At 41.3% G+C, this 22165-nt stretch overlaps 1 long non-coding RNA gene across 1 annotated transcript; it reads right to left on the reverse strand.

Moving 5' to 3' along the window:
- Positions 1-2575: 2575 nt before the first annotated feature.
- LOC309349174 lies at positions 2576-12231 on the reverse strand. Its single transcript, XR_014159796.1, has 3 exons — positions 11423-12231; positions 4911-5080; positions 2576-3433 (listed from the first exon to the last, which is right to left on the reverse strand). It is a non-coding gene; the product is annotated as an uncharacterized lncRNA (long non-coding RNA).
- Between the last annotated feature and the right edge of the window lie 9934 nt (positions 12232-22165).

Genomic DNA, 22165 nt, shown 5'->3' on the forward strand with positions numbered 1-22165 from the left:
TCACCCAATGGTATAGCATTATATTGTTCATCATTGTCTACTCAGAGGTAAATTTGTTCAGCAAAGGTAGTTTCTAATGTTCTCGTGGGAGTCTGTACCACTGTTGAACAGCTCTTACTGTCATAAAGTTCTTCCTGATGTTTAGTCAGAATCTCTTTTCCTGTATACTGAAGCCATTGGTTCGGGTCCTAGCTGCTGCAGCAGGAGAAAACAGGCTTGCTCCATTCTCTATGTGACAGACTTTTAGATATTTGAAGATGCTTATCCTATCTCCTCTCAGTCTTCTCGTTACTGGCTAAACATACCCAGTTCCCTCAACCTTTCCTCATTAGGATTGGTTTACAGACCCTTGATAATCTTGCTCACCCTCCTCTGCACACGTTCCAGCTGGTCAATATCCTTAAATTGTCGTGCCCAAAACTGGACACAGTACTCCAAGTGCAGTCTGACCAAGACAGAATAAAATAGTGCTATTACTTCCCTTGATTGGGACACTATACTTCTGTTGATGGAGCCTACAATAGCCTTAGCTTTTGTTGCTGCTGCATCAGACTGCTGACTCATGTTCAGCTTGTGGTCTACTAAGACCCCTACATCCTTTTCCCATGTACTGCTTGCATGTGAGGTGTCTCCCATGTTCTATTGGTACAGCTGGTTCTTCCTGCCTAAGTGTAGAACCCTTACATTTGTCCCTATTGAAATTTAGTTTGTTGGTTTTGGCCCAGTTCGCTCCAATCTGTTGAAGTCAACTTGAATTCCGGTTGGTGTCATCTACAAATCTGATGTCAGGGACTGGCTGGACACTGAAGAACAGTGGCTGAATTCTGATGGGTGGGCACCGGGAGTAGCAGTGTTGGAGACTGGATTGGATGAAGGGATTATTGAACTGTGGGAACCTGTAATAGTCAGGAGACACGAGTAAGAGTCAAAAGAAGCTGCAGGACTGAAGAGTGAACAACAGGTGCAGGAGAAGGGAGAGATTGGTGAGGTTGATGTAGAGTCAAGGGCTTCCACACTTCCTCTTCCTCTTGACCCCACCTCTCCTGCTCCACTGTCTCCCAGGACCAGAAGAGGATTGAAGAGGGAGGAGCAGAAGGTTGCATGTAGGTGGAGTCTGCACCTGCTCACACGCAGCTCAGGTGGGGGAGATACGTAAGCTGAGCTCGGGAGAGGAGCCCCTCTGTTGCAGCAACTGCCTCATCAAGTGCACACATTGGAGTAGCTGAGATATGTAGGACTGATGGACATACCTTTCCCTAACTTGTAAGTGTATTTTTGACAAGTCAATTTCTCCCTCTGGACATTCCTTGCCTGATAGCGCCTTGATACTTGATGAGCATCCCCTCAATACCTTCATCCAAGTCGTTTATAAAGATGTTGAACAATGACGGGCCCAGGTCAAAACGCTGTAGTACCCCACTCTTCCCTTTTTTCCAGGATGATAAGGAACTGCTAGTGGGTTCAGTAAGTCAACCAGCTACAAGCCACCTAACAGTTATCTCACCCTGTCCACATTTTACCAGCTTCTCCACAAGAATATCATGGACGGCATTGTCAAAAGCCTTAGTGAAATCAAGGTACACTATGACCAGGCATTCCCCTGATCCACCAAGCTTTATCTATATAAAAAAGAGATTTGTCTGGCATGAAGGAAAGAAAGAGAGAGAGAGAGAGAAATAAAATAAAAATCACCCCACTGCCCCCTCTTGGCAACAAAAAGAAACTTTCATTTTGAAGGAACAATTACCCCCAAAAGCTTCCATTGCATTTGGCCTGTCCACATTGTAGAGACTAGTATTGCAAATATGTTTTAAGAAAAAAGCTACAGATCAGATCTGAATGAACATGAGGACAAAGCAAGGTAGCAGTGGAAAAGTATGATTTGACAGTAACAGCATGTAGACTCCTCATTTAAACAATTAACATATGATGTCAATTCCAGAGGAAAGGGTAGTGTTAGGAGTATGTGCAGGCGCCAAGATACGTATTGTATCTGTATGTTTGTGGTTTTAAAAAATTCAGTCAGTTTCTGATTCACTCTATGCTGTCACCACAACTGTCTGTACTTTTGGTTCAGAGCCATTCTGTATGAAACAAGGCTGCGCTCAACATTTACTACAATGGGGAGTCTAAAAATGGCTATAACAGGTTTTTTTTGCTAAAGTGTATGAAATTTACAGGCACAAGAGCCCCTCCAGAGAGGATTAAGTCTGCCAAATTGCAGACCAATAGGTCCAGGGGCTTTTTGTGGGGGAAAATAAAAGTGATTCACTTTTCCATAATCCCTTGCAAGAGTTTGGCTCTTGCTCTTTCATACTTTATAATAAGTAAGAAAGGGGGCCAAGTGGTGTGCATTTTTCCTTGTACTTTTTGCAAAAAAATAAATAAATTGCAGCTTCACACTATAATTTTCTTTCTGGTTCTATTTTTCCTTTATTTCAATAGTTCTAAAGTTCTGAAGAGCTCTGATGAGAGAGAGAGAGAGAGAGAGAGAGAGAGAGAGAGAGAGAGTGTTAAAGGAGAGCAACATAGGATTTAAAACAAATAAAGCCTTTAACTTTTTTTTTTTAAATCCTCTGCTGCACTTTAACAAAAACAACCCAGAATTCTTCAGTGTTCCACAGGCCACAAGTGGTCAGCATAACTTCTTGCAAAGCTGTTAGACCTAGGGAAACATAGATCTATAGAAAATCATAGACCTCTAAGTTTCAGAAAAGCACAGAAAAAACATTACGACATGAAGCTTTGTGGTGACCCTGATCTGACTGGGGTGGGGACTATGTATATTAAGCTTGGACTCGTAATTGAGGAAAGACCCCTGAATCACCTTGATTTGCCTCGTGATTCAGCCCCTAAGTAAAGCCGATGCACACTCTGATGATACATTGCTGAAATGTACAGGTAAATGCCTCAAAAGAAGAAACTCGTTGAAGTCATGAATGGAACACCTGAAGCAATATCATTGTTTTAGCAAACAAGGTGTAGACCTAGCCAGTCTCTGGTTTTGAAGCCATTGGGAGCTTCTGTAAGCTTAGCTACATTGAGCCTAGCAAAGTAAGATCAGGAAAAACTAATTAGTCAACAGTTTGTCAGCATCTCTGTAAGCTGAACAACCTTAAATTGTTGTCCACCTTGTTTTGTGTGTGTTTGTTGTTTGAAATGTATTGCTTAGTGTACATCTCCCGAAAGTTCTTTCTGCTTCTTCTTTCAGCATGTTGTAAATGTCAGTTCGCACATCACCTACCTACCGGCTTCCTCACTTCTTTTCCAGCAAGAGGAGAAACTGCTGTAAACATTTCCGTTGTTGTCTTAGTTGCATTTGCTGGGCAAAGGTCATCATGCTCTGATTTAGTGTTTTCAAATAAGTGTGCCCTTTGGTGCCGCATTCTATTGAGAGACAACACAGCCCAGGCAGGAGAGTTCAGCATGGCCACTAATAAAACACAAGTGCCGCTTTGTCAGGCCATGAGCGATTACTTGAACAAGTGCCAACCAAGAAACCAAACATTAGAGCACAGCTCTTCAGACCCTCAAGACAAAGGACCAATTGACTTTCCTCATTAGTCGGTGTGCCAAACATGCAGACACAGTTCCCCCTCTGTCTTTGATGCTCAAACCATGCCAGCTTGTTAACATCTTGGGTGGCACCGTGGTTTACGAGCCTGTAATGATTATTATGTGGGGCAATTATTTGGCCCTAATTGAAATGATAGACCAGTCCTTTAAATGCCTCCACGGAGCATCTTTCAGACAGTTTATAAATTCTGACTTTCCTCTTATAGACTTTGGCTGCACGGCATGCATGAAAACCCCTCCCCTCCCCGCTCCGCTTAACCTTTAAACTCCCAGCTTGTGAATGCAGCCCGGGACGAAGGTTGTGCTAATGTAGGTGGCCGCCGCCAAATGACTTTGGCAATGCAAACATAAATCCTGATGCTTAACAGAAAAGGTCGTTGTTTAAAGTTTCTCCATTTTTTCCAGTTTGGCTTGCCACCCTGTAATTGTGAATCATAACTAAAATATGCACTATAATGATTTCAATATGCAAAATATTTTCAGACAAGTCAAAAGGTATTCTAGCAGATTTCAGTTTCTTTTAGTTTTCTTTTGCACATTTATTTTGTATGAATCTCATTGATGAAGTAAAATCACAATTATACAAATCTACTACTTGCTCCAATGGAGTTGGGCAGGATAATTGACACAAAATTTGTTTTATAGTCTTTCTTCCCCCCTGCAAATCTACATAATTAGAAAATAAGGATTCTTTACCCATTGTTTCCAACCTCTATCATACATCATTATGGATCAAAGAGGTATAATCTCACCCAGCTACACTTTACACTTACAAAACACAAAGTCTACAGACATGTTCCCATTCACTTCAATGGACAAAACACTTCTCTAGACACATTCCTTTGCATGTGCAGAACTACACCTCCCAATGCCTGTGGAGAAGGTCTTTGGCTTTATGGAAGAATGAATGCCTTGAATATGGCAGAGATCTGATATCCCCAAGAGCTTTTGCCGGTTACTGAGTGAGATGGACTGACTGTCTGACTCATTATAAAGCAGCATTCAATGTTTCCTATGTGATGTGAACTTGGGCAAATCACTCTTTCTTAATTCTAAGCTTCCTATCTGTAAAACTGAACTTAAATTACCTTACCTCACAGGGATGCTGTCAAAATAAATTATAGTATTAAAGCCAATAACATAATTGAAAATGCTTTGTAAGTTGTATTAAAAAAATCAAGCGTAAAATATTTATTTTAGCAATAATTTATATAGCAGTTTCTGTAAGTCTTTTCAAAGAGAACACAGATTTACGTACATTTTCATTAGCTAATGTTAGGTATAGATGCAAATTCAGAAATTATTACTGTAATTTAAATGGAAATACATCTTACCAAACTAGGGAAGATGTGACCAGGTGGCATGTGTTTCTGCTCAGTTTGCTGTCCAGCTGCTAAGTGTTGGTGGTCATCCAAGACTGGATTTGGATCAGACAGCCCTCCAAACAGAGGACTCCCTCAGACAGAGGACTGACCTCTAACAACTCTTCAAACAGGACAGATCTCTGTAAAGTAGGATACACGGTCATCCTAATATTTATTTATTTATTTATTTATTTATTTATTTATTTATTTATTTATTTATTTATATACCCCGCCCTCCCCAGCCAAGGCCGGGCTCAGAGCGGCTTACAAACAATAATAAAAACAAGAAGAATGATTACAACTTAAAAACAAAAATAAAATACAACATTAAAATAATGGAACATTAAAATATTAAAATGTAGCCTCATCACAGGAGGAGAAGGAAAAGAAAAAAGAGAGAGAGAGAGAGAGAGAGAGGGAATCAAATTGGCTCCAAACCAAAGGCCAGGCAGAACAACTCTGTCTTACAGGCCCTGCAGAAAGAAATCAGATCCTGCAGGGCCCTGGTCTCATGAGGCAGAGCGTTCCACCAGGCCGGAGCCAGAGTTGAAAAGGCCCTGGCTCTGGTTGAAGCCAATCTAACTTCCTTAGGGCCTGGGACCACTAGGGTGTTGCTATTTATGGACCTTGAGGCTCTCCATGGGGCATACCGGGAGAGGCGGTCCCGTAGGTACGAGGGTCCTAGGCCGTGAAGGGCTTTAAAGGTCAAAAGCAGCACCTTAAATCTGACCCTGTACTCCACCGGGAGCCAGTGCAGCTTGAAAAGCACTGGGTGAATATGCTCCCATGGCAGAGACCCCATGAGGAGCCTCGCTGCAGCATTCTGTACCCGCTGGAGTTTCTGGGACAGCTTCAAGGGCAGCCCTGCATAGAGCGAATTACAGTAGTCAAGCCTGGAGATGACCGTCGCATGGATCACTGTGGCCAAGTCAGGGCGGGAAAGGTAAGGGACCAACTGCTTGATGCAGCGAAGGTGGAAAAATGTCGCCTTGGCTGTTGCTGTAACCTGCGCCTCCATGGAAAGGGAGGCGTCAAGGATTACACCCAAACTCTTAACGGAAGGCAATGGCACTAATTGAGCCCCCGCAAGAGAAGGGAGTTGGTCCCTCATCCCCATGCCATCCCGACCTAGCCATAGGACCTCTGTCTTTGAAGGATTTAGTTTCAATCGGCTCCCACGAAACCATCTAGCCACAGCTTCCAAGCATCTGGTCAGTGTGTTCAGGGTCGAGTCGGTGTGGCCATCCATCAGCAGATAGAGCTGAGTGTCATCAGCATATTGGTGACAGCCCAGCCCAAAGCTCCGGATAATCTGGGCAAGGGGGCGCATAAAGATGTTAAAAAGCATCGGGGAGAGAATTGCGCCCTGCGGCACTCCACATACCAAGGAGTGGCGCGATGACATTTCCCTCCCTAGTGCCACCCTCTGTCCCCGACCAGAGATAAAAGAGCACAACCAGTTACGGGCTATGCCCTGTATCCCCACGTCTGCGAGGCAGTGGTCCAGAAGATCATGATCGACCATGTCAAAGGCTGCTGACAAATCTAAAAGGATCAGCAGTCCTGACCCGCCTCGATCCAGTTGTCTACGGAGATCATCTGTTAGGGCAACCAGAGCCGTCTCTGTCCCAAAACCAGGACGGAAACCGGACTGAAATGGATCTAATGCCGATGTTTCCTCCAGAAACCTACCAAGCTGTTCAGCAACCATTCTCTCAATTACCTTACCCAGGTATGGAAGATTTGAAACTGGGCGGTAATTGGATAGGTCTAAGGGATCTAATGAAGTTTTTTTTAAGAGTGGACACACCACTGCTTCCTTCAGTTCCCCTGGGAATGTCCCCGTGTCAAGGGACAAATTGATAATTTCAACCAGGGGGGTCCACACAACATCTGGACACTCCCTAATCAGCCAAGACGGGCACGGATCGAGGAGGCAGGTGGTGGGCCTACCAACTTGGAGGAATCTATCCACATCAGTAGGGAGTATCCGATCAAAATGGTCCAACACTGGACCTGAAGTCAGTCGAGGGTCAGTCACTGTATCTAAATTGGCAGGGAGGTCACGGCGGAGCAACAGGACTTTCTCCGCAAAAAAACTCGTGAATGCCTCACAGCTGTGGGTCGAATTTGTGCTTAAATCTGGTTGTCCTCCTAAGGACGTTATTGACCTAATTATTCTAAAAAGTTGTGCCCGGCGAGAGCTAGCGGATGCAATGGAAGCATAACAATGGGCAACAATTTTTTACTTTTTGAATGTTGTCTAGATTTCTACAGCTGATTTAGGGTATTTTTGCACTGCTGAATCAGGAAATGGCATCCGTTTCTCTCCATCAGGTCAGGTTTTTGTGCTATGTTGATTTGAAAAAAAAAATCAGATTTTGTGACAAAATCGATTACATTTTTGTGGCATTATCAGCTGATTTTTGTCAACACATATCATCCTAAATATGTTTTTAAGAGAAAAAAATGTTTTTCCAACAACATATATTGATTACCTGATAGAAACATTGATTACTGTAAACTGAATGGTGGGCATTGATAAAGGTAAGTACACGTAAATTGCATGTTGCATGTTGCTTCACCATTTTTCAAACTTTTCAGGGCTTGAACTTCCATTTCTTGGAACTCCTGGAATGCTCAGCGGCAGGGAGGTCTCTCTTCAGAGTCCAACAGTAGTCAGCCATCATGACTGTGTCCCAGTGACCCTGATACCTGGTCTCCATCTCTTTCATGTCCTGATGGAATCTCTCCCCCTGCTCGTCACTCATTGAACCCAGGTTCTCAGGAAACCGGTCCAGATGTGAAAATAGGTAGTGCATCTTGACACTCATCTTGCAGCCCAGGTTTCTGAAAGCAATCAGCATGTTGTTGACAAGTTCTGCGTAGTTTCTGGCCTTATTGTTGCCAAGAAAGTTCTTCACTACCAGAACAAATGCCTTCCATGCTTCCAGTTCCACTTCATTCATTGAGTTTCCGAACTCTGGATCTCTGATGAGCTGACGGATCTGAGGACCGTCAAAGATGCCAGCTTTCAACTTCTCCATGGTCAATCCTGGAAAAGCCTGGCACAAGTAAGTGAAGCAGTCACCTTCCTTGTCCAGAGCCTTGGTGAACTGCTTGATTAAGCTGAGCATGATGTGCAGCGGTGGGAAGAGTATTCTGTCTCTGTCCACCAGAGGGTCGTTGATGACATTCCTTTTTCTGCAAGGCACCAATTCCTCCCGCACAGGCCAGTCCTTCTTCGTGTAATGCTGAGCACGGTCCCTACTATCCCACATGCACAGAAAACATGGGTACTTGGTGAAGCCAGACTATTGTCCCAACAAAAAGTTCACCATCTTCAGGTCAACACAAATAAACCACTTATGCTGATCATAACCAATTTTCTCCAGCACATATTTCACCGCTTCATAGTTCTCCTTCAGTGTACTCGAGTGAGCCAGGGGTATAGAGGCAAACTGGTTGCCATTGTGTAGCAGAACACATTTCAGTGATTGCTTGCTGCTGTCATTGAACAGTCTCCAATCTTTGGGTTCGTACTGTAGCACTCCAAGCTTGAGCAGAAGCTGCGCGATATCTGCACAGTACACCAAGTCCTTTCCTTCCGAGAAAAAACGGAGGTACTCTTGATGCCTGTTGCGGAAGAAGCTGATGCGAGCACTGTCAAAGAGGAGGTTTTTTTCCTTCAATCTGGATGCCAACAGTTCGGCAGAGTCCTTTGACAAGCTGAGGTCGCGAACTAGATCATTCAACTCCTTTTGGGAAAATGGATGTGGAGCATCATCTTCAAGAACCACTTCTTCTTCCTCATGTCCTTCAACACTGGAGGCATATTTGTCACTAATGTCAGGAAGTTCTCCAAAGATAGGCACTAGAATTTCATCACAATGAGCTATAGGACGACGTGCTGATTGAAGATCAGGATACTTGAGGCTGCTCCGGTTCTTTCTGTTGATCCCAGTCACATCAACAGCGCAGAAGTAGCAGTCAGTGACATGGTTTGTTGGCTCCCTCCAAACCATGGGAATTCCAAAGTTCAGACTCCTCTTGCCATTGGTCCACCCACGTAGAGTCTCGGTGCATGCCTTGCACACCATGTGTGGCGCCCAAGCTTTATCCTGGTCACCAAGTTTAATACCAAAATAACTTTATGCTTTGCCGCACCAATTTATGGAAGATTTTGAGGTTTCATGACTTCAAACTGATCCCTTTTCGACATAATAACCCAGAACTATCGGACCTGAATACTTCTTGTCATTAAAATAATCAATTCCAATCAAAACAATTATTCAACATGGCATTTTACCCCCACCAACTTCTTCTAAAATGCTCCACACAAGTGCACATGTGAACAAAAATGTAAGAAAATGACATGTGGCCATAACTCAAAAACTTGACCTGACTGAGCAAAACCAATCTGATTTTTGGATTCAGCGCATCAGATTCATCCTAAATCATCTGAAAAAATGCAGACAACAAATTTGTTGTTTACCAGTGTAATTAACAAAGGACAAAATTGATACCTAACAGCAACAACACAGCATCACTTCACCTGAAGGAAGTTATTTTATAGATGCATACTATCAAGTCTGTTAGTATAGCAGCTATACAACCAGCCTTATTCCAGACAAACTGAGCTCTTCCTAATAAGGTTTAGAAATGTGCCAAAATGACACAGCAGCAGTAGCAAAAAAATGATATAATCAAATTATACATTATCCTCCTTATTCCGCTTTCAACACATCACTATGGAAAACAAATTGTAAGTATAAAAATCACCTTTTGCCAGTTTTGGCATTATGGAAGAAAACAACTTTTTAAAAATCCCTTCTCAAATGTAGATGATTATGTCAGCATGCAGGCAAAATGAAGGTTGAAGTTATAATATTTTTGTCACTTGATCTCGCTTGAATTATTCATGAGCTTTTGGCAAATTAGCTACCAATTCAATACAAATCCACTCTCCTAGTTTGATCAAGTTGTACTCTTATTTTCTATTGCCAGGTAGAGCAAATGAGCATTTTGGCTGGGTTTTATTTTGTTGTTATTGTAGCAGAGAAAGCATACTGTGAAGTGTGAGACTTTCTTTTGAGAGATTCCACTTCAGTCAGCTGAAATTTTCTGCAGCAAAACAGTTGGTGGCAAGTTAAATTTAGAAGCCCTGTTAAAAAGAATAGAAATCTGTCCTTAGACTGTGGCTGAGAAGATACATAATGTTGTTATCACAGGCACAACAGCAGTCCAACGGCCTTGATCAGAGCACACTCTGCTCCCAAAGAGCTACATCAGATCAACGAGAGAGAAATCTCAAGGCTGGTTCTTTCCCCTCAGTAGTCCACCACTTCATTTTATTTACTTATTTTGGAATGAACTTCTGCTTCATCAATGCTGCCTGAAGGTGTTTCTCATTGCCTGTCAGATTTCTTCTTTATAGGGCTAAAATGTATAGAGGCTAGTCAACACATCAGTTAAATCAGGGTAGACGATATGGCATCCTCCAGATGATGGACTCCTAGTATCCATGACCATTTGCCATGCCAATTGGGGCAAATGGGAGCTGTATTTCACAACATCTGGAGGCACCACATTGCCTACCCTGGGTTAGATTGTTCCAAATTCCCTTTTAAGATGAGGAGGAGGAGGAGGAGGAGGAGGAGGAGGAGGAGGAGGAGGAGGAGGAGTTTGGACTTGATATCCTGCCTTTCACTCCCCTAAGGAGTCTCAAAGCGGCTAACAATCTCCTTTCCCTTCCTCTCCAACAACAAACCCTCTGTGAGGTGAGTGAGGCTGAGAGACTTCAGAGAAGTGTGACCAGCCCAAGGTCACCCAGCAGCTGCATGTGGAGGAGCGGGGAAGCGAACCCGGTTCACCAGATTACGAGTCCACCGCTCTTAACCACTACACCACGCTGGCGATCCTATACCTACTCACCTGTTAACCCCATTTGAACTTAGTGGGAAGTAAAGGTAAAAGTAAAGGGACCCCTGACCATTAGGTCCAGTCATGACCGACTCTGGGGTTGCGGCGCTCATCTCGCTTTACTGGCCGAGGGAGCCGGCGTACAGCTTCCGGGTCATGTGGCCAGCATGACTAAGCCACTTCTGGCGAACCAGAGCAGCGCACGGAAATGCTGTTTACCTTCCTGCTGGAGCGGTACCTATTTATCTGCTTTCGAACTGCTAGGTTGGCAGGAGCAGGGACCGAGCAACGGGAGCTCACCGCATCGCAGGGATTCAAACTGGCAAGCTTCTGATCAGCAAGTCCTGGCCTCTGTGAGTAAAGATGTATAGGATTGCACTATCAGTTGATTTAAAAGGTGTAGCTTGTGTGTGTGCGTGCACACACAGAGACTGTATCCCTACTTGCTTCATCCACAGCCCCCCATTCACAACCCCTCCCCTATCCCTCTGCCTCTGGTCAACCCTCTCCCCCACCCACAAAATACTGAAAGAAAGTGAAGTGATTTCTGTTTTACCCACCTCAAAATTGTAAAATCTGCCCTTGCAGGAGGATGGTTGCACCTGTTGTTCTGAAAGTTGGCCGACTTCATCCCCTCAGAAGGGGCAACCATGTCTGTGAATTGCATCCCACTCTGGCAGATTTTTTTTTTTTTAAGTTAGCATTTTTTTCTTTAAAGAGTCAAACGAAAATATTTCATGTTTCCCTGACTGAAATTGTGGTTCTACCTACAATTTAGCAGCCTAAATTAAGCTGGGTTATTTTTATTTCCTTTACATCGTGCTATTTCTCCAATTTCTGTAGGGTGTTTCCCCATTTTATACATATCCAAATTTAAAAATCCCACCTCATGCCCATGGCTGGTAGTAGAGAAGTATAAGATTTTAAACAAACAGATGTCCATTTGGGAAAACCTTGCCTCTCCCCTTCCATTCCAATGGTTTCATGGGCCCTCTTTTTACCAAGCTTTTCAGACAAAGCATTTTTAATATGTGATCCATCTGTACTTGCCTATATTTCGTAGATTTCCCAGACAGAAAAACAAAAGGCAGTAAAAGTTGTCCCCCACCCTGCAGTTCATTAAATTAAACGGAAGCTAGTATCAGTGGCCCTGAACCCGAAGATGGTATTTACGGACGATTCCTTCTAGCTGGATGCAATTTATTGTGGGATCTTGCCCACTGAGTTACTGGCCTTTACACTATGGCTCTGGTCCAAAGGAATAGATAAATTAATCTTGTAGCAAGTATACTCATGTACTATTGATTGGAAAGGAAACAGGTGACAGATTCATAGGAAAGCAGTGCTTGCACCAAATGGAAGAGATGGGAAACAACCCCCCCAAAAATAGGTCTTGAAAAGCAACTGTAAATTAAGTGTGAGGATGAAATGGACAAAAGGCCTGCTTGCCTCGACTGCCACCCTAAATTATTGTGACACCCTCAACATCATAAATTACCACTGGATCTTTATCTGGGCTTATTGAGAGACTTTTATATCAAGTACAGAGAAGCAATAATTTTGTTAGAATGTAGAAATCAGCACTTTCCTGTAATTATTGTTTCGATATATAGTTAATGTGTGTTTAATGTCAACAGGAAATAGTATTTATTTGTCCATCTGCCCCCACCCCCACCCCACCCTCGATCCTTAGTATGCCATTTATTTCTGGCCAAAACAAATATGTAGAATTGAGCACAAAACACTTAATATCATTAATATATACTATTGTAGGTTTTGCAGGTCTTCTACAATGTAACAAGATTCTTCATACCAGAAGACTGCCATGAGCAGAGTGAAGGAAGGGTTTAGTGGAAAATGTGTCCAAGACATGGATGATAATGACAGAATTTGCTTCAGGGAATTCTGGAAGCATCCACCTCCCCCTGTGAGAGCAAGATTCATGGTTTACGTGGACTTTTGTACTGATCCAACGGGACTCTTCTTATTTCCTTCTGTTTATAAAACACTCCTCAGTGGTCAAGTTCACAAAGTGAGCCACAGGCGTCAGTGAAGAAGCAAACCTTCAGCACAATGACTTGGTCAACTTTTGAGGAAATGGCTATATTCCCAGTATTGTTTATTTCTTTCCCTTTATGAATCGCTAGATGATCTGCCAACTCTACAATTCCGTGATTCTGTGATTCACCACTAAAAGCACCAATAACTTTTAAAACAACAGCATAGAAAACAATTTCATAGATGAAATTTCAAATCTAGTACAGATACAAACTAGAATAAAAATTCTACACTTAAAAGACTTGCTGAAAGAGGGAGGTCTTCCATAGGCACCAAAAAGCTAATAGAAATGATTCCTGTCTGATATGCTATGGAGGGGCGTTCCAAATGGCAAGTATCACTTAGATGAAGACCCAATTCCTATATTGTACAAAACAGATACCTTGGTGAGATGGTATTGGTGGAATGCCTTCTACTGAAAAGAGCAGTTATCAGTTGGGTATATAAGGAGTGAGATGATCTTTTAGCATTACTACTAGTGCTAGTAGTGTTAGCTTTGCTGCTAATGTTAGTGCTAGCATTACTTGCCATACATATTTATCACCAGCACTGTGCAAGATTGTAGTGTTTAGGAGGCAAGCACAAATAACATTTCTAGGTGCTAGGCACTAAAGGCACTTTTACGATTGATGCTTATTGTCTGTAACACTTCTAAAAAATCTTGTGAAGATACTTGATGTGGCGTATAATGTAGGAAACAGCCATTTTAAAAATTCAAATAAGAGTCCCTGGAAATGTGGTTGCTTAATTTAAATGATCTGTTGGAAGCATGTTTTTTCTGTTCCAGTGAACAGACGCAATCTTAGAGGCATGCATTCTCAGTCACTGATCACAATTTTTTTGCTAGGATACATCACTTTGGAGATTTCATCTCCCCCTAACTAGGAAGAATGCTTCCCTTCCTGCACTAGAAAATTATGGTGATAATATTTCTAACAGAAAAATGCTAATATTTGGATGCACATATGAGTAGCTGTCCAATATCATTGCACAGATGCAGGGCTTTAAAAAAAAAGCAGGTGTTTCCTGTGAAAGTTGAGTAGTTCTTTCTTGATCTTAGATGCAGTGATCATTACTCTCTGTGTCCACAGATTGCTATTTTTTTTGTTGATTTCAGACACCATGATCACTTCCCTGTGTTTACAATCCAAGCCAGTTTGCTAATTTATATTGTATTTTTTTATTCAATGACTCAAACTCAAACTTTTGGCACATGCCATTCAGTAATGTGATCCAAACCTAAACACAAAGGGATTTGCAATTGTTTTAGTTAGTGCTGTGCTGAAATCTGCTCTCCGGTTTCTCAAAATTACCTCCTGTCCCTGAAATCTCATTCTCGGGGCACTTTTTAAGGGAAAGGCAATGCTCAGGGAATTTCTTTAGAATTTTGGTGTGCACTAATTTACTTTTTTTCTGCTAAGGGGCCAAAGGTGGTGTGTATGTGCTTTTCTTCCCTGTGAACATTTCTCTAGCACCCTGCAGCCTCCCTGGCTGCCCAGGCTTCTTCATCTGAAAAAGCCTCATGAGAGGAGTTCTCTTATGGTGTCTTTTCTTGGGCTTTAACTAAAGCACAGCCACTTGGAGAGGCTGCAGAGTACACCCCACTAGTGAGATGAATTGTAGAATGAAAGAAATGACATTCACAAGCAGCCTTCATCCACCTCAAAAGTAAATGTAACAGAAACCCTCTGCTCCACCTATGAGGATTTTACTTAAATTTTCTCTCCCATTTGATCGTTTTAAATTTCAGTTTCTTTCATTGTTTGTTTCTTTTTTCATTAATTGCTAGGAAATGCAGGAGAAATGTTTAGCACAGCACTAGTTTGAATCTTTAGGTTGCTGTGCATAGCTGTCAACTTTTCCCTTTTCTTGCGAGGAATCCTATTTGGAATAAGGGAATTTCCCTTATAAGAAGAGAAACATTGACAGCTATGTTGCTGTGGCGTTGCAAACAATTAAGTTATTTTATTGCTTACCCAGGTAAGTTTATCAAAACATGTAATTTCCTCTTGCTCTAGAATCTTTCTTTTTTCATTTAGGAATTCCAAACACCAGTTTTGAAAGTTAGTCTAGATAGTTATTGCCTTTAGTTTAAAACTGTGTAAAACTGTATTCTGATGATCAGCGCATTTGCTTTTATGGAGGGTGAAAACAAGGGTGTAATATTTTGAACTTTTTGAAGCCATATGCAGAATTCCCATCGATCACAACTGAGCCAATATGCAAATGTTGGCTGCATAACAAAAATAAAGAAAGTGTAACCATAAAATTCCATGTGTACTCTTTTAAAGATGGTGTTGAGAAAGATTTCAAGTGGAATTATGATCAGCTCTGCCTTTTTTAGTGTAGTATGATTTAATTGTGTTGCATATTAATGCATTTGTTGCCTATTAATTTTATCTTTCCACATCTGTTTACATAGGGACTCTTTCATTTTTGCAGTGAAGCTAGGTTTCCTACCTTTAGTCTTCAAACACACACACACACACACACACAAAATATCCTCTAATTTGTATTATATGGGATCATTAATTTCTGCATTTTACACTTGAGCCAACAGCATTCTGATTATCTGCTACAATGAAAAATAAGCAGTACTGCTCTTGTAGACTTAATTACTTACAGCAGGGCCCGTCTCTTTCTTGTTATGGCATGCAGTCTGCCAATGGGGTGAAAAGCATTGTTGAAAATAAAATTACTGGATGGGTAAAGAAAATAGGCAGCACTGGTCCAGCAGGCATCACTGCCATTTGAGTGAAGCCATCCTTCACATTGAATCAGATCAGAAAGCTAAGAAAAGCCAGGCACCCTCAACCTGGGGCAGATTTTCAAAAATGGTCTGAGCCATTCTTGGTGTTTCAACTCCTTGCATATATTGATGATACCTTACATGCTCTGCTGTTGGGTAACAGGATACAAAATCAGGATTCACATGAAACTTCTTTGCTCTGATGCATTGCCTTTTCAGTCTTGCATACTCTGCATCGGGGGTTGAGAACCTGTAGCCCTCCAGATGTTGTTTGATTCCAACTTCCATCAGCCCCAGCCAATGGTCAAGGATGATGGGAGTTGTAGCCCATCAACATCAGAAACTGGGCATGACTAACTTACCTGCTTCGTTAATTCCAGTTGGTAATTCCAGTTGGATATCACCCACTCATACTAGAATTTATATTATAGTGACAAAGTGGCTCTTTGGTAATATCCACTTAAAACATGCCATACACACACACCTTTAACTTATTAAATGTTATCCCCATTTGTTCCATTTCTGCCCTTTTGTTCTCTTTGCTTGATATTATAGGAATATCACTAGATAATGGAGACTCTGGGACTGCTTTTCCTCTTGCTTCCTAGATAGTGCTTACTGGATGTAACTTTCACCTTTCCCTCAAGCATCACAGCAATCCATTATAGCAAGCCTTTTACTATAACGCTCCCAATTTACTCTAATAACTCCAGTTTATCATTGACCAGAAAATTAAAATTTGGCCTGTTCTGGATGGAATTACAATCTTCCTAAAGAATCAGATTTGGAGTTTGTGAGTGTTTTTCAGTTCAGCTTTGTAGATGGATGATCAGGTGTTTGTTCATTTGTTTTGTTGTTGTTGTTCATCACTTATAGCACATTTAACCAGTGTTGGTTGGTCAGCTGCAACTTTACTTGGAAAAAAACAAGATTTGGCCATATTCGTCCATGTGCTGATAGTGTTCACACTAGCTTGCCACAATGTGCTTTACTTGGTGCTGCCTGTTCAGAAATTTCAGTTAGGAACCCGCCACTGCCTATTCATTCATTGGCCTGGGAAAACCTGAGTACCTCAAGGACTTTCTTTTCCCTTGTGAACCTATCTAACTTTCAGATCTTCAAATGAGCACTCCCAAACTAGAGGTGAGAGTGCCATTCCATCTCTGAAAGCCACAAAAGAGCCTCCCTTCTGTGCCTTAAAATCTCTTGAGGTAAAAACTACATTCCATTTCATAAAGTTTCAAATCAGCGTACAGAGATAGATAGTTTTCGCTCATCCAAGCAAACTGTTCCATTTTGCCTGTCTCCCTAATTCCTCCCTGCATAGGAATAAGATGATTCACAGCTTTTCTTTTTCTATTTTTTTCTGCAGTTACCTTAATTAAGTGCCATTTAAAAAAATCCAAACCCATAACTTTCTAGAGAAGTTATACATTTATTGTGTCTAGACCTCCTCTTCTCCCAGCCTCTCCCCCCTCAGCCCAGTCCTTACAAGCCTAGAAAAATTCATCTCCCTTCATGTTTTGCTGGCTGCCTGCCAATTCCTGCCTAGGAATTCTTGTTATAGATTCATTCCTTTTGTGCAGATGAAATTAGTTTGACTGTTCACAGTTATTGAACACACTGGCCATGCGCCATAGACATTCGTTCCCTCAAGGTCCTGAGTCTCCTAGGCATGGGAGTCACGGGTCCTGCAAAAGTCTGTTAAGTGCCTCATAGTTTGTTTCTTGACTGACCTAAGTCAAAGTATACCAAGGAGACTAAAGCCAAATTAGTAGGGAGCAGGACAGGCAGGTCAACCTGCAAATGAATAAGGCTGAAGTCTTAGCAGCGCTTAGGACAATAAAGTCATTCCAACTTGATCTCGGTAGTTTGGCTCAACTGGACTGTGGACCCAGCATTCAACAGTCCCAATCTAAATTACTTTATTTGAAAAGACTCTCTGTGTTTTCTAAATTTATTAATCTGTTTCTTTATTGCCCACCTTTTTCTCCAAGGTTCCCCTTCTCCTGGTTTAATCCCCACAACAACCCTGTGAGGTAGCTTAGCCTGAGATACAGTGACTCGCCCAAGGTCAGCTAGCAAGCTTCATGGCTGAGTGAAGCTTTGAACCCTGGTCTCTCCCAAGTCTGGCAATCTACCCACCACATCACACTGCCCCTCAATGCATAGTTGTTCCACTGTTGACCTTGGCTCACCACACTGTATAAGAGTGTGTTTCCTGGTAACAACTGAACCACAAATTTTGGGTTCTTATGGAAGTTCAGCAATGGAAAAGCATTGGAGCATGCATGAAAACTGTGTGTGCCTCATTGCATAGATAGTTCAACTACTTGGACCGCATCCTGCACACCCAGACAGCACTGGGAGCTTTAGCAGAGTCTGCGAACCTCTTGGTGAGAGTTGGCGGTCTGAATCCAGACATCACTTTCTCCCTTAACATACGATGTATGCCAGTGATTGCCAAACTTGGTCCTCCAGCTGTTTTGGGACTACTAACACCCCAGAGGACAGGATCACACTTCAAAACGACCTTGACAGATTAGAGAACTGGGCCAAAACAAACAAGATGAATTTTAACAGGGAGAAGAAATGGTAAAATCAGCTATGATAAAATGGGCACAAGATATAGGATATAATATTATGTTTGCTGACTGGGAGAAGTTATGGACCACCGGGATTAAATTTACGGCATGTAATGCCTTAAGAGAGAATATTATGAAAATGATGTATAGGTGGTACATGACCCTGGTCAAGCTTGCAAAAATTTATCATTTGCCCGATAACAAATGTTGGAAATGTAAAGAAACTGAAGGTACATTCTTTCATCTTTGGTGGACGTGCCCAAGGATTAAGGCTTTCTGGGAGATGATATATAATGAACTAAAAAAGGTACTTAAGTACACTTTCCCTAAGAAACCGGAGGCTTTTCTCCTGGGCATAGTCGGCCAATTGGTGTTAAAAAAGGATAGAACCTTTTTTATGTACGCAACGGCAGCAGCAAGAATTCTCATCGCCAAACATTGGAAGACACAAGATATACCCACGCTGGAAGATTGGCAGATGCAACTGATGGAATATATGGAAATGGCGGAAATGACTGACAGAATCCGGGATCAGGGAGAAGAGTCGGTGGAGGAAGACTGGAAGAAATTTAAGATGTATTTACAGAAACATTGCAAAATTTTTGAATGCGTATGATGTTGGAATGAATCTAGCAATATGATTAGAAGTTAAAATTCGTGAGGATAATTAACTAAGGGTAAAATTAAGAAGATATAAATTTGCTGTCTAAACTTTTAAATGGGATACAAAAAAAGGGAGATGTGAGGAAGTCAGGAAAATAAGTTAATGAATGTTATGATATTTGAAAAAGGGATTTTTCTTTGTTTAAATTTTCTTTTTAAGTTTTGGTTTCGCTTTTTCTTTTTTATGTGTGTATATGTATTTTCATTTTTGTTTTGTTTTTTGTGAACCTTTTTTCTGTAAAACTCAATAAATATTATTATAAAAAAAAAAGAATTTTAACAGGGAGAAATGTAAAGTATTGCACTTGGGCAAAAAAATGAGAGGCACAAATACAAGATGGGTGACACCTGGCTTGAGAGCAGTACATGTGAAAAGGATCTAGGAGTCTTGGTTGACCACAAACTTGACATGAGCCAACAGTGTGACGCGGCAGCTAAAAAAGCCAATGCAATTCTGGGCTGCATCAATAGGAGTATAGCATCTAGATCAAGGGAAGTAATAGTGCCACTGTATTCTGCTCTGGTCAGACCTCACCTGGAGTACTGTGTCCAGTTCTGGGCACCACAGTTCAAGAAGGACACTGACAAACTGGAACGTGTCCAGAGGAGGGCAACCAAAATGGTCAAAGGCCTGGAAACGATGCCTTATGAGGAACGGCTAAGGGAGCTGGGCATGTTTAGCCTGGAGAAGAGGAGGTTAAGGGGTGATATGATAGCCATGTTCAAATATATAAAAGGATGTCACATAGAGGAGGGAGAAAGGTTGTTTTCTGCTGCTCCAGAGAAGCGGACATGGAGCAATGGATCCAAACTACAAGAAAGAACATTCCACCTAAACATTAGGAAGAACTTCCTGACAGTGAGAGCTGTTCGACAGTGGAATTTGCTGCCAAGGAGTGTGGTGGAGTCTCTTCTTTGGAGGTCTATAAGCAGAGGCTTGACAACCATATGTCAGGAGTGCTCTGATGGTGTTTCCTGCTTGGCAGGGGGTTGGACTCGATGGCCCTTGTGGTCTCTTCCAACTCTATGATTCTATGATTCTATGAATTCCCATCATCCCTGACCACTGGTTCTGTTAGCTAGGGATGATGGGAGTTGTAGTCCCAAAACAGCTGGAGGGCCAAGTTTGGCCATCACTGATGTATGCTGTCAAAGCTGATGGTGCCAATCTGTGGTTTGGAGAGAGGTGCACATGGGAACTTGCATGCAGCCTGTTGCTCTTAATGTGGCTCATTGTCATATGAATAGAAAATTTACTCATACTTTATTTGTAGACTATCGCCATAAATTATATAATGCAGGTTTTTTTGGGGGGGTACTGAGACTGTTTCTAAAAGAAGTTATTCCTAAAAGAGGTATTTCAGATTAAAAAGAAAGACAACCCTAGTTGTTTTAATGCAGCATAACATATATATTAATTAAATTGTATTTCTTAAAAGATTGTGGAAGTTGATTAAAATGTATTGTAGAAAACTCTTTGATGATTACAGTAATCTTTAGAATTGCTCTTAAAATATTTTGGTTTCCTTTTCTTTTTTTAAAAAAATCACATTATGTTTGCATGCCCAGTTATATAAAAACTATATATATATATATATATATATATATATACTTTCAAATTTGTTCTGTGATGTTTGAAATACAAATCTTTATACAATATTGTATTGACTATCTCCAGTGTGTATGCCCACTGTATCTGAAATGTTTGTCTGAAATGATAGATATTAAGTGAAGCTATATTGAGCATTATAAATGTATATATTGCCATTCCACTAAGGATATATGCTTGAGCTTCCTTAAATCAAACTGCTACCAAATCATCTTTTTCTGTTGCCTTTATAAATGCAAAACCTCATATTATATGTGCCTCCTCTTTAAAATGAACCACTAAATGAAATGTCCATAGACCACTAGAAAGCAAATGGAAGAAACTACTGATAAAGACAAAACCATGCATGTCAACAACAGCGTTAAAAACCAAATGTATTTAATTAAAAGAGTGAAGTCAATTAAAATCAAAATAGTGCAGCCTGTGCAAATGCTGAAGTAATCATTAGGCCTTGCTGAATAATGGAAGAGTATAGAATTTTTTAAAAGAGAAACAGCAGGGGTGATACATTACACAAAGCAACAATCTACACCAATATGACAATTGAATTACTTCAGCCCCATTAGGCAGGTGCAGAAGAATAATTATCATGAATTTCTACAATGGAAAGAGGAAAAGAACAAACTTTTTGTTTGAGACAAACTGCTGGGTGTCCCCCCTCCTCCTAAATGACGAGGAAATGAAATAGCACAGAGTGAATAACAACATTGTGGTTGTTTTTTTTGGGGGGGGATCTTTTTAAAAGCTTAGTTAATGGTAAGATAAAATATGCTGGCAATGAATTCTGAGACTAGGGTTAGTAAAAATAAGCAATGATAGTGTACATGTCCATTTTAATGCATCATGGAAGAGTCTTTGATCAGATTGAAAAGAAAATCAGAAAAGATGTTCTGTAGCTGAATTCAAACATTCTCTCATCTCCTTCTTGGACTTTATGTGGTATCTGGTTTCCTAGTTTAGATTCAGAGCAAACTGTGACCTCCAGTTTAGATCCAAGTGAGCAAGCATTCCCTGAAATAGTAGAAAGGGTAAAGGAGTATTGATTTGCAAAATGCAAGGAGGTTCAAATGCTGCCACTGATGCCAAATATAGTTTTCGTATTCTAAAGTTCTCCGATTAAGAAGTAATCTCTGTCCCCTAAGACTACAAAAGCAGGTTAGAAGAGGAAGTGAAGAAGCTTCAATGAACAGTTGTCTTGGACAGGAGCCAGTTCTGCTACTGCAATCCACCAACAAGTGGGTAGAAAAGCAAGAAGTCATAAAGAATTCAAAAGATTAGATGCTGGGTGCTGGAAGACAAGGTGTGCTTATACACTTTAAAGCAAGGGTGACTAACCTCAAGGCCAAGTCCCCAACTAAATTTTTCTTACCCCAAAACTACACCAGGTTTTACAGTGGCAGAAATAAAATTAAAAATAGACGCACCTCACTCATGGCCCTTTCCTCCAGGAAACACAAATTCCAGCTCCTGACACCCATGCTACATGCCAGCCCAGTCTCTGAGCTCTGTGCAAGATTACAGGGCTCCAGAGTTCATGTTTCCTTTGGAAATTAGGCATGGTGTAGACTGTGGTGTCTTTATGATATACGGTTTATTTACACATATATACAACCTGAGACTACAACAGAGGAGTTCAAAG

This window comes from Podarcis erhardii, assembly GCF_964252035.2.
Source record: "Podarcis erhardii genome assembly, chromosome: 8".
NCBI classification, from domain to species: Eukaryota; Metazoa; Chordata; class Lepidosauria; order Squamata; family Lacertidae; genus Podarcis; species Podarcis erhardii.